Raw genomic sequence first — 12,108 nt, forward strand, 5'->3', positions numbered from 1 at the left:
CACTCATGTTTTCTTTTTTCTCAATGCTGCAAATGTGCTGATATATTCTTTTGTTTAGTGCATTGTTGGTTTTGCCAATGTTTAAATTGGTACATGACTCACACCATGCCATATAAACCACCTGGATTGATATACAGTTAAATTGGCCATACTTAGCACTGTTGTTAATTAAATTAAATAAAAAAACCTCCATATTGACATCAGTGTACTGACACTGGTGACAACAACTACATTTGATAGTTTATCCAAACAAAATGTATATCGGCTCCAAGGAGCAGCTGTGTAAAGCAGAAATCCAACAAAAAAACAAACTGTTGTTCCTCCACAGGAGTATCAACACCTAATATTTTAATACAAGTAAAATCCAACACAAGTAGACAAATAAAATAATAAAATCACAGTATAACAGCAGAAGGATAAGCGCTTTCAGCAATGCCTTCTTCAGATCCTGTTGGTTAGCAAAACACACCCATTTCTTATTGAGTAACTGATCCAATCAAATCACTTCCTTAGATTCCTGCCTCTTAATACCAGCTTTAAAGGAACCACACCATTGTCTTGGGTTCCTTTCTGCTTGCAAGTCTGCAATCCATTTGGTTTCTCCTATTTCAGTTTTGTTCACTACATCACCTTCTCTAGCATTAACATGGATTTTTTCCATGGATAAAAAGAGAAACTTATGTCCAGGATGTTTCTGTATGTGATGTGCTAATGCATTTGTTTTTATGGTCAGCCTAATGTCACAATAATGATGTAATATACTTTCTTTAACCTGTCTAGTGGTTTTTCCTGCATAGAATGCTGTGCAGCTATCACATCTAGCTATGTACACAATATTCTTTGCATTGCAATCCACATAGGTCCTCAGTTTGTATTCACGGCCATTTATTGGATGTTTAAAAAAGGTATTGCTATCTATATAGGGGCATGCCTTACATCTTTTACAGGGAAATGTACCAAATTGTGAGATGCAACCGTGAATAGCAGATGTCTGATTTTGGCATAAGACTCTTTTCAAGTTCAGTTTGTTCTTGCAGGTAAACAGTACAGCTGTGTACACTTATCATAAATGTAGATGTTCGAGTGGATTCAGTGTTGCAGTCATCACATTTGGGTTATCTGCTTGCTGTAGCCCTCAGTCGGCCTGATTATCAAAGTCTTGGGTCCTGCGTCAGTTGCTGTCTCATCTTCCATGACATCAAGTAGTCAGGGGTATAAAGCATGCAGCCGATGCCATTACATCAGTTTTTCTTGCCCCAGATGTCAGGTGCCCCCCCCTTAATGGGAAGCAATTAAATATATATATATATATATATATATATATATATATATATATATATATATATATATATATATATATATATATATATATATATATATACATATATAAGGTTATACCTCCAACAAAAAAGCAAATATGCCAAAAAGCTTTCAAGTATAGTAAAGGGGCAGCAACTGACGCAGGACCAAAGGAAGTCAGGGGGCTGGAGGGAGGGTAACCAGGACTGCAACAGTGAATAGACTCGAACATCTACATTTATGGTAAGTGTACACAACTGTACTATGTTCTTTGTGTTTCACTGTTGCAGTCATCACATTTTGGTAGATTCCCAAAGCTAAGGATGGGAGGAGGAATTTAGGTAGCATTAGGAGCAGCTATAAGGCCCTGCAAGACTGCAGTGGCAAAGCCAGTTCTGGATTTAGAGAAAATTGGAAAATAGTAATGCTTGGTGAAAGTATGTACAGAATTCCAGGTAGCAGCTTCTAAGAAGTCTCTGGTAGGAATGCCTCTGAGAAAGGCTGTAGAGGTAGATGTAGCCCTGGTTGAATGGGGTCTAATCCCCTGTAGGATAGGTTTTCCATGGTGCTTATAGCAGAAATGAATGCAATGGCCTATCCATTTAGAAATGATTTGCTTTGAAATAGCCTTCCCCTCTGCCCCTGCAGCAAATGCCACCAGTAGTTGTTCAGATTTCCTTTGAGGTTTAGTCCTGTCCAAGTAAAATCTAAGTTGTCTGTGTACATCTAAGGAGTGCTGTATCCATTCCCCTTTGTTCTGTGGATTAGAAAAGAAGGTTGGCAAATGAATGGACTGATTAAGAGCCACACTGGATACCACCTTGAACATGAAAGAGAGATTAGTCCTGAGGGACACCCTGTCCGCATGATGCCATAAGGGCCTGTAATTCAGATACCCTTCTTGCTGAAGTGATTGCTAAAAGGAAAGCTGTTTTCCAAGAGAGGAATTTTAACTCTGCAGTTGCAGCTGGTTCAAAAGGAGGAAGAGTGATTTTTTTCCCAATACAAAATTAAGGTCCCAGGCTGGAGTTGGGGCTCTCCTGGGTGGTCTTAAGTTTTTGCCCCCTCTGAGGAACTGCTTGAGCAGTGGGTGAGAATAGAGGGGTGGTTCTGTGTTGTAATGAGCTGAAATGGCTGAGGCGTGAATTTTGATGTAGGCCATTGTGAAGCATCTCAGTTAAGTATTGAAGAATCTGAGATAAATTGGGTGCTGTTGTGGCCATCCCTTGAGTGTGGTTCCAGGCACAGAATCTTTTCCATTTTTCAGCATAAGATTTATTAAGTACTAGGCCTCCTTGCCTCTAAAATGACATCCAACACTTGTTTACTGAGGGATGGTAATGGAGAGATTAGGTAATTAGCCTGGCTACTAGGTTCAGGGTTTGAAGCTGGGGTGCAGACTCTGGCTCTTCTGCTGAGACAGCAAGGTAGGGGTCTAAGGTAGGTGCCATGAGGCCAGCTGTGACACACTGCACAAGAAGGGGTACCAGTGCTGGTTAGGCCAGTCTGGTGCAATCAGTATCATCCTTGGTTTGTCCTGTTTGATCTTTAGTAGCACTTTGGAGATGAGAGGCAGAGGAGGAAAGGCATAAACTGATCGATTTTTCCAGCTGAAGGACAGAGCATATACTTTCCAAGCTTGTTTGTTAGGAGTCCTTGTGCAGAATTTGTCCAATTGGTATTTCTGGGGGGAGGCAAACAGGTCTATATCCGGGATCCCCCATTTGTTGATCAACATGTTGAAAATCTTTGGTTCCAGTTTCCACTCGTGTGGGTCCATGAGATTTCTGCTAAGTTCATCTGGCAGTGTATTTAGTTTTCCTAGAAGGAATTGAGCCTGTAGATACACTTGGTAGCTCAAGGCTGTGTTCCACAGAGCCATGGCTAGTCTGCAGAGGGGGTAAGAATGGGTACCCCCCTGTTTGTTGATGTACCACATAACAGTGGTGTTGTCCGTCTTTACCATTAATTGTCCTGGAAGAATGTGGTCCTTGAAGGCTGTCAGAGCATTCTGTACAGCTAATATTTCTTTTTGATTGATATGCAGGTGCATTTGACTTGGGTTCCATGTGCCCTAAATGCACTTCCCTGCCAGGTGAGCCCCCATGCATAGTATGATGCATATGTTGTTAGGGTTTGGGCAGCAGGGGGTAGAGTCAATGGCAGTCCCTTGTTTTGGTGGCAGGCCTCTGTCCACCAAAGGAATTCTAACCATAGGCAAGGTATGATAGGAATTATTGATTCTAGATACTGAGACTGTTGACAACATAGGCTTTTTAGATACCACAGTAGTTTCCTCATATGCAGTCTTGCATATGGAATTAGTAGAATGCATGAGGCCATGAACCCCAAGGCTTGCAGTATTTGCCTTGCAGATAGCAGGGTTTTTGTGGCCAGTAGTTTGAAATAAGCTGTCAAATGAATTTGTTTCTCTGGCGTGAGGAAAGCTATCTGGGAAGTTGTGTTCAAGCTTGCTCCCAGGAATATAATTTACTGACAGGGTACCAGATGTGATTTATATTCGTTTATGGTGCAATCAGACAAGTTAACACCTTTTGTACAAATGCCAGATGATTCAGACGTATGTCCTGGCTTTCTGCCTGAATTAGACAATCGTCCAGGTAAGGGTATATTTGAATATTTCTTTGCCTGCAAAATGCAATGACTGGAGCTAGGCACTTTGAGAATACCCTGGGTGCAGTAGATAAGCCAAAGGACAGTGCAGAGAACTGATAGTGCATGCAGCCTGCTTTGAAGCATAGGTATTTTCTGCAAGATTCCCTGATTGGGATGTGCAGGTAGGCTTCCTTCAAATCCAATGTTGCCAACCAGGCATCTTTGCCTATCATGGGAAGCAACTGGTGAAGAGTTAGCATCTTGAATTTTGGAATCACCGAAAAGGTGTTGAGGATAGACAGGTCTAGGATAGGACACCATGAGTTGTCTTTTCTGGGTACCAGGAAAAGTCTTGAGTAGAAACCTCGTTCCTTTTTTCTCTTCTGGTACAGTCTGAATAGCCATTAATCTTTAAGAAAGAGAGTACTTGCTTTTGAGCCTCTGCCCACTGATTTGGGGGTAGATCTGGCCAACCGTTTGGGGTTGGTAGCGTGTGGAAGTGAAATCTGTATCCTTGGGAAACTATGTTTAAAACCCATTTGTCCTGGGTAATGAGCTCCCAGTTTTTTGCCTGAATAGCAATCTTTCCCCCTAAAGGAGCAGTCAGTTGAGAAGTGCTTGGAAGTTTTAAAGTTAAGTCATTGAGACAGCTTACCATGGGGGAAGTCTTACTACTCCCTGATTTTGAAGTGGGAGCCCCCCACTGCTTAGTCCGGTGCGTACCCTGGGACTGAAGCTTGGGTGTTCTGCTGATTCTGGGTTTGAACTGGAAAGGCCTAGAAAAGGCAGAAAAGGACCAATTTTTTGAGGGCCAATGCCTACTAAATCTAGGAGGCTGCACTTGTAAGAAATCTTTTAACAGTTTGCATAGATTTAGCTTTTTCCTCCATCTTTTTAAGAACTTCTTCTGCTTTGTCACCAAACAGGCAGTCCTGATTTAAGGGAGCATCCAGCAATTTAGTTTTAACATGATCTGGCAAAGATTGCTCTTTAAGCCAAGCATGCCTTCTAAGTACAGACCCGGTGACAGCAGCCCTGCAAGATGCCTCTAGTGAATCAAAACCACATTGCAAAGAATGTTTTCCAACCTGTTCAGCAGAATGCATTAAATCCTTATTTTCAGTACAATCAGGAATCAACATAATTTTCTGTTTAAGCAATCCAATAATATGCTGCTGATACTTATATGAACATATGAAACTAGCAATTTAAGGCCATGATGGCCAAGGTTGCAGAGGTGTATATATTCTTACCCCATCTATCCAGGGCCCTGGAATCTCTATCAGAGGGGGAAAGATTTTTGGCAGTAGTAGCCTTAATGCCCTTGGGTCCCTGTAAAATGGTCTCAGGGTCCGCAGTAGGATTTTTAAAAATGAACTTATGAGAATCAGAAACCCTGTAATATCTATCAGGTTTTCTTGGAGCAGGAGGTAAAGAGTCAGGGGCCAAGCTGGATTCCGAAAAGGCATCGTCAACAATGTCCAACGCAGGAGGGATAGCTAAAGGCCTGTGTTGGGGCAGGAGTAAGATATCGCTAAGCCTCTTTTTAGAATCAGAGTAATCCTGGCTTTCCCAGTGAAAATGTTCCCTAAGAGTATGCAAGTTTTCACTAAAAGAAAAATGCTCTGGGGAGACGCAGGGGGAATAGAGTCCTCTGCATAAGAATCCTCATAGGTAGATAAGGGTAAATCCTGGTCATCAAAGGAGACAAAAATTTCAGGATCCAGGTCAGAAGTATCATAAGCAAATTCAGTCCTAGGTCTCTTAGAGGGAGAAGGTTGGCTTCCCCTGATTAAAGTAATAAGGTCTTCAGCCATTCTTATCATTTTTTTTTAGGCAAAGAGGCCTGACCATGTGGTCTGAGCATCAGTTTCGTAGGCATGGTTTGAGTTTTAGGCGTAGAAGAAGAAGATGGCCTCAGTTTAATATGCAAGTCAGTAGGCCTGAATACACCCTCAAAAGCCGGTGCCTGCACAGCGGCTCCGGACCCATCCAAGGTAGAGACATCCGCAGGTTCCACAGTTGAAGCATCTCGTGGCATACTCCGAATGGGTCTCAGTAGAGGCCTGCAAATCTGAAGTAGCAGGTATCAGGGGCTGCGAAATCGCCTCACTGAGTACTGGTAAACTAGCAACTAGCTTAGGAGAAGCATCATTGGCAGGTTTAGACCTAGGCAGCCTGTCTCTGTCTTTATCTTTGCATTTTTTTTTGAATGTCGGTAGTCGGGTGGCTTACCAAAGACATATCTGGATAATTGAACTGAGTACCAAAATATTTAGAAGCGAAAATGTACCGATGACGAATAGTTTGTGGTTTAAATAAGGCACAAAACCGACAGTGAGGTACATCATGGTCAGGGCCCAGGCAAGGAATACAGTATGAATGAAAATCTTTATGAGGTATTTGCTTTCCACAAGAAATACAATTATTGACTTTTACTGACATCGGTTGAGAGCAAGAAAAAGTTTCCCCAATGGGGTACTTAGCTTTAGTTGAAGACTTCAGTTCTGAAACTCAAAAACGAAAATTTCAGGAGTTGGCCAACCGGCACTTGCAAACTGCTTCTGCTTCAGGCACCACACGGTAAGAAAGACTGATGTAATGGCGTCAACTGTGTGCTTTATACCCCTGACTACCTGACGTCACGTAAGATGAGACAGCAACCGAAGCAGGACCCAAGACTTTGATAATCAGGCCGAATGATGGCTACTGCAAGCAGATAACCCAAATGTGATTACTGCAACAGTGAAACACAAAGAGAATCTTGGAGTTTCTCCTACAATGGATTTAACAGCCTTATCTGCCATCAAAATCTTCCTGCTGTCCTTAACTATCTGGCATACTGCTGAAATATCATTGCTATAAGTCAGCAAAAAATCTCACACCATTTCTCTCATTCCATACTTCATCACTGGGATCTTGCATTAGCCCTGCTGAAAATATGGTCACCCTCTGATTCCCCTTTGTTCTTTGGCTTTCAATTGTCCTTGATGGATCTTGAGGTTCTTATAGCCTTGAGCCATCAGACTAGTTTGTGGAAACCCATTAATAGTTGCTGTTTTTGAATTTTCTAAAATCCTTTTGATGTTAAAGCAATTCTTGAAGGTAAAAGTAGGGGGATGACTAAAAATCAGTCTTAGGTGGTCATTATAATGTAATATTGACTGGCTTTTGTTAAGTATCCTCCTAATTTCTTTAGAATCACTAGTAAAATGCAGCACCATGTTACTGTTGAAGTATGTGACTGTGCTATTAGATGCCTCAGCATCTTCATCCACACTATTAAACTGCAGACCGTCTTTAATAATCACGATGTACTTTCTGGACCGCCCTTGGATAACTGTCTCCCAAGCTTCATCAATAATATGGGGCAGGTAACCTCTTTCCAGTAACATGGAGTTTTAATACCTCAAATTCCTGTAGGCATCTTTGGTTGTTAGATGTAAGTCGGGAAATGTGAATTGACTTTTCACCACTCCCCGCTTCTGATGGAGGGGGTGGCTACTCTGAAAATGCAAAAAATGAATTAAAGAACATTGTTTTTTTGTAAATATTAGTCTTGACTGTATCAGAATTGCCTTTTTGTACATATATATCAAGAAAATTCAAAACCTTCCTGATCAACATGGGATGTAAATTCAAAAAACATAGATGTTGTCTCAAGGTGTCTCACAAAACCAGCAAGCAATTGTCCATCCCCTGTCCGGATGAAAAAAATATCATTCAAATAGGAGAAATAACAAGAGCAGTATTGAAAAACATCCAAGTAAAAACAGATTGGGTCTCCCATCTCAGTAGTACCATGTTGGCAAAAATGAGGGCTAGACAGGGGTCCAAGGAAGTAAATAGTGTGGGAAGAAATAGCCAGGGAATTGTTATGGCTAGGCTTGCATAGGCCCTAGGGTGGATAGCCTAGTGCCAACCTATGAACCAATGAACATGCAGTCTCCATTGCTACTCCACAGAGCTCTTTGCAATATTCATCATCAAATGTTATAAAGTTGTTATCAAGTATAAGCTCCATTAAGTCTGCAGTGAGAGAGATGCCACTAGTGGAGAATCCATCATATGCAGAAATGATCTCTTTGAACCACTGTATACCCTCTTCATGGGGAATAGCTGTAAATAAATTCTTAACATCACATGTAACAAAGATGTGAGTTTCCTCAACCACAGTTCCCCTGAGTTTATCTAAAAAGTCCCATGAGTCTTCAATAATATGACTGCAGTTGTTAAATAAACCCTTGAGTTTTCTGTCTATGAATTTAGCTAGTGGTTCCATAACTGTTCTACTAGCAGAGACTATAGGACGTAAAGGGGGATCTCCAGCATTGGAATATATTTTAGTTATTCCAAATAACCTTGGAATATGCGGATGTTTCACTTTTAAAAAATCATAGAGGCAGGGTGATATAATACCAAAAAGAAAAAGTTTGTCCAACTGTATATTAATGACGTGATAAGCTATGTTGATTTTATTAATGGAAGTGATTCTGTATGTAGATTGGTCACTTAATAAACAATGCATCCTCCCAGTGTAATCACTATGGTCCATTATAACCAAACCACCTCCATTGTCAGGTTGAAGGGGGTGTGTGCACATATGTGGTTTTATTCACTGTTTGCATAGTGCATGTTATTCAATGGTTCTGAGGATGTCAGTAGATGACAGAAGAACTTAATCATAGTTTTTAACTTTGGCGATAAAGGTTCATTGTGAGTTTTGGGCTACCTGGTCGTTTTTACTATTATTGAAGTTTCAAAGCCATAAAACCTTTTGTACTCCTATACTTATTTGTTTTTTTTTTTCTCTCTCTTTACATTGTTCTTTAGAGCAGTCGAAGCTCCATAGACTGCTAACAACTGAGCGGCAGCTCTAATTGTTTTACAGTATCCAAAGCTAGAAAGTGCTTAGGTCTCCTGCACTCCTTTGCTCTGTCTCTGTAGCTCTTAGTACTTGCATCAGGTAAATCTTCATGTATTACAAAGGTTCATAGGTTTATGCTAGGCTAATAACCACCTGGCTCTTTACAAGGTTAGCTGTACAACCTGACCCAGTTTTTTTCTTCTAGTTCCTTGGATGCCTATATGGTGGAGTATGTTAGTAAGAGGTAGCTAAGAGTTATGTGGGGGGGTATGTTAATTGGGGGTTAATTTACTTACTGCCAACCCATGTTATTTACAGATATGGACTTCAAACTGAGGAATGTGTGTGCAATTCCCAAGCCAATGATCAAGGTTTCTTTTAAAATAGGGTCAGGGATGATCTTTGCTTCATGTAGATGGGAAGTTTATTCCATACTAAGGGGATGCTTTGAGACCCATCTGTCTCTCCAACATGTTTTATTTATGTTGCAAGCAAAGTTCAGGTCTTTGGATCTAGTGTTCTTGGTGCTGTTTGATTTGCAGATGTAAGACAGATATATCTGAGATCGATCTGAAGATGCCTTATATGCCAGGCATAGATTACCTCTAAGAAATCTGTAGAATACAGAGCCCAGGGATAAGACCGGTAGTAGAAAGGTAGTGTGCCAAATATTCAAGTTATCAGAGTGAAGCAGTGTGCTGGCACAGACCCCACATGCTGTAAGAAACAGAGTTAGCAGCCAGCTGGTATGAGTGAAATCTCAAGGTCCCTAAACCACAACGACAAAATGAACAACCACTTAGGAATGGGGGGTGTTCTAAATTCTCCCAAATCCTGAGTCACCTGAATAACCTGCAAAGGGGAAATAAGTGCCCCTCTACTGATGAAACCCAGGAAATGGATTAATAAACCAAATATCTGCAAGGTATGACCGAGGTACCTCTTTGATGGGGTATGTGTTCATAGGTTGTTATGAGGCATGCAGTCCAGGACAACTGAATATCTTATACACAATTTCTCAGTTACCCCAGGCCACTGTCTAGTTATGTCAGTTGCCCAGAGTCATACAGTAGGCAGATGGAAGCTGAAAAAATCCACCCCCCAGGAAACAGCTCATACCCGTAATCATCTGTGCCTTCTGCAGACTCTACCTTTAAAGAAGATTGTAGAACCAATGTGTTCTCCTTGAAGAGGATTAGGTCAAATGGGGAGTATTGTGTTTGGGCATAGGAAATGTTCCATATTGGTATGCACTTCCAAAACCTAAAGAAGTCTACCAGTGTAACAGATCTGAAAGAAAAGTGACTCATGTTAGTGATATGACAACAAAATACCTGATGGCTGCCTGTTTGATTGCTCCTGAGGAAAGGGCATCTGAAAGTCAGCAAGTAGCAGGTAGTGGAGATTAGGTACCTGACCATGGAACCCCTGATGTCTACCTGCATGTTGACTTGTGAGGTAGGGAGGGACTACGGTCAGTAGTTAACAGTACATTATATTAGAGACTTGACCACAGGACCTCTAATGGTTTCCTGTATGCTTACCTGAAAGAGGAAGGAAAGAAGTGATGATGGTTATCACATAAAGTAGGAGAGTTAACTACTTGACCACATAACCCCCGAAGGCTGACTATATGTCAGATCCTGAGTAGAGGATAGATGATTTTCATCAGAAAACAGGGAGCAGGGTTAGGAACTTGACCACAGAACCCATGATGGTAGCCTGTATGACATCTTCTGAAGAAGAGATGGCTAAAAGTCAGCAGGATACAGGTGGTAGTGTTACAGACCTGGCCACTGGGCCTCTGTTGTCTGCCTTTATGATGGCTTGATGGATCCTGAGGAGGGCAGGTATGATGTTTAGCAGATAACAAGGGCAGAGACCTGACCACAGAAGCCCTGATGGTGGCCTGTATGATAGCTCCAAAAGAAGAGAGGGATGATGGTCATTAGGTGATGGGTGGCAGGTTACAGACCTAACCACAGTACCCCTGATGTCTACTGGTATGACAGCTCCTGAGGAAGGAAGGGATGATTGCCAGCAGGTCATGGAGGAGGTTAGGGACCTAGCTACAGAACCCCTGACAGCTGCTTGTATGATAACTCCTGAAGAAGCCAGTGCTGATGGTCAGTGGGTAAAGGGGGCAGGTTTGGAGAACTGACCACAGAACCCTTGATGGCTGTCTATATGACAACTCTTGAGGAAGGGAGGGATGATAACTCATCATCATCATCATCAGCCCCCTTTTTCCCATTTTTTCTATATGGGGTCTGAGTATCATGTTAACTGCCACCAACTCTTTCAATTCTGTGCCACACTCCTGCCTTCTTCAACTCTCATGCCTGATTGTCAAAGATCATCTTTTACACAATCCATCCTCATCTCTGGATGTCCTTGCTTCCCCCTGATACTCTATGCCAGTTGGCTGCAGCCCCTCTGATTCTAGCTTTGACCTCTTCATTAAGACTACCCTTCTCCTCAATCACCCCTCCCAGATACTTGAAGCTGTTTACCTGTTCCACTATCTACCCATCTATCTCTATTCTCAGCTTCTTCTGATTTCCCCAATTTGCTGCCATTACCACTGTCTTATCTGTACTTAGTTTCATCCCATGTGCCTTCAGATTTGAATTCCCTTCTCCTATCCTTTGCTGAAGTTCTAGCTCAGAGTCTGCCTGTACTGCTACATCGTTTGCATACAGCAGCTTTGTTAATCTGTCCCCTCCAACCTGTTTGCTAATGCAATCCATCACCAGTATGAACAGCAGTGGGCTCAGAGGTGAACCCTGATGTACACCCACTCCCACTGGGAACCCATCTGTGAGGCAGAACACTGTTTGTCCTTGAGTCACTGGGTCCTTGTACATAGCCTGCACTAATTCTACCAATGTTTCTGGGATTTCAAACAACCCCAGTACTCCCCAGATTAGCTTTCTTGGGACCTTGTCATATGCTTTCTCCAAGTCTAGGAATGCCCAGTTGGACTCTGTCTTCATTTCTAGCTTCTTCTCAAGTATCTGTCTCAATGCAAACATCGGGGTCAATTGTGCTGCATCCTTATCTGAATCTGAACTGTTCATCTCCTATCTTACATTCTACTACTCTGCATATCCGTTTATCAATCACTGTCTCCAGAACTTTCATGCAGTGTGGTAGGACTTTGATTCTTCTGTACTGCCACAGTTGTGGATGTCCCCCTTTGTTCTGGTACACTGGCACAAGTATGTTTATTCTCCAGTCATCTGGGATACACCTTTCTCTCCACACTGCTATTTGTACCCTCAGAAGCCATTTCTCCCCTATCTCACCCAGCATCTTTATCAAAT

General features: G+C 42.0%; 1 protein-coding gene across 1 annotated transcript in view; it reads left to right on the forward strand.

Annotated features, from left to right (window-relative positions):
- NRGN (neurogranin) overlaps window positions 1-12,108 on the forward strand; it is a 723,419-nt gene that overhangs the window by 405,824 nt on the left and 305,487 nt on the right. The window lies entirely within an intron of this gene.

Source organism: Protopterus annectens, chromosome 8.part0 (assembly GCF_019279795.1).
Source record: "Protopterus annectens isolate FY-2018-M chromosome 8.part0, PAN1.0, whole genome shotgun sequence".
Taxonomy (NCBI): Eukaryota; Metazoa; Chordata; order Ceratodontiformes; family Protopteridae; genus Protopterus; species Protopterus annectens.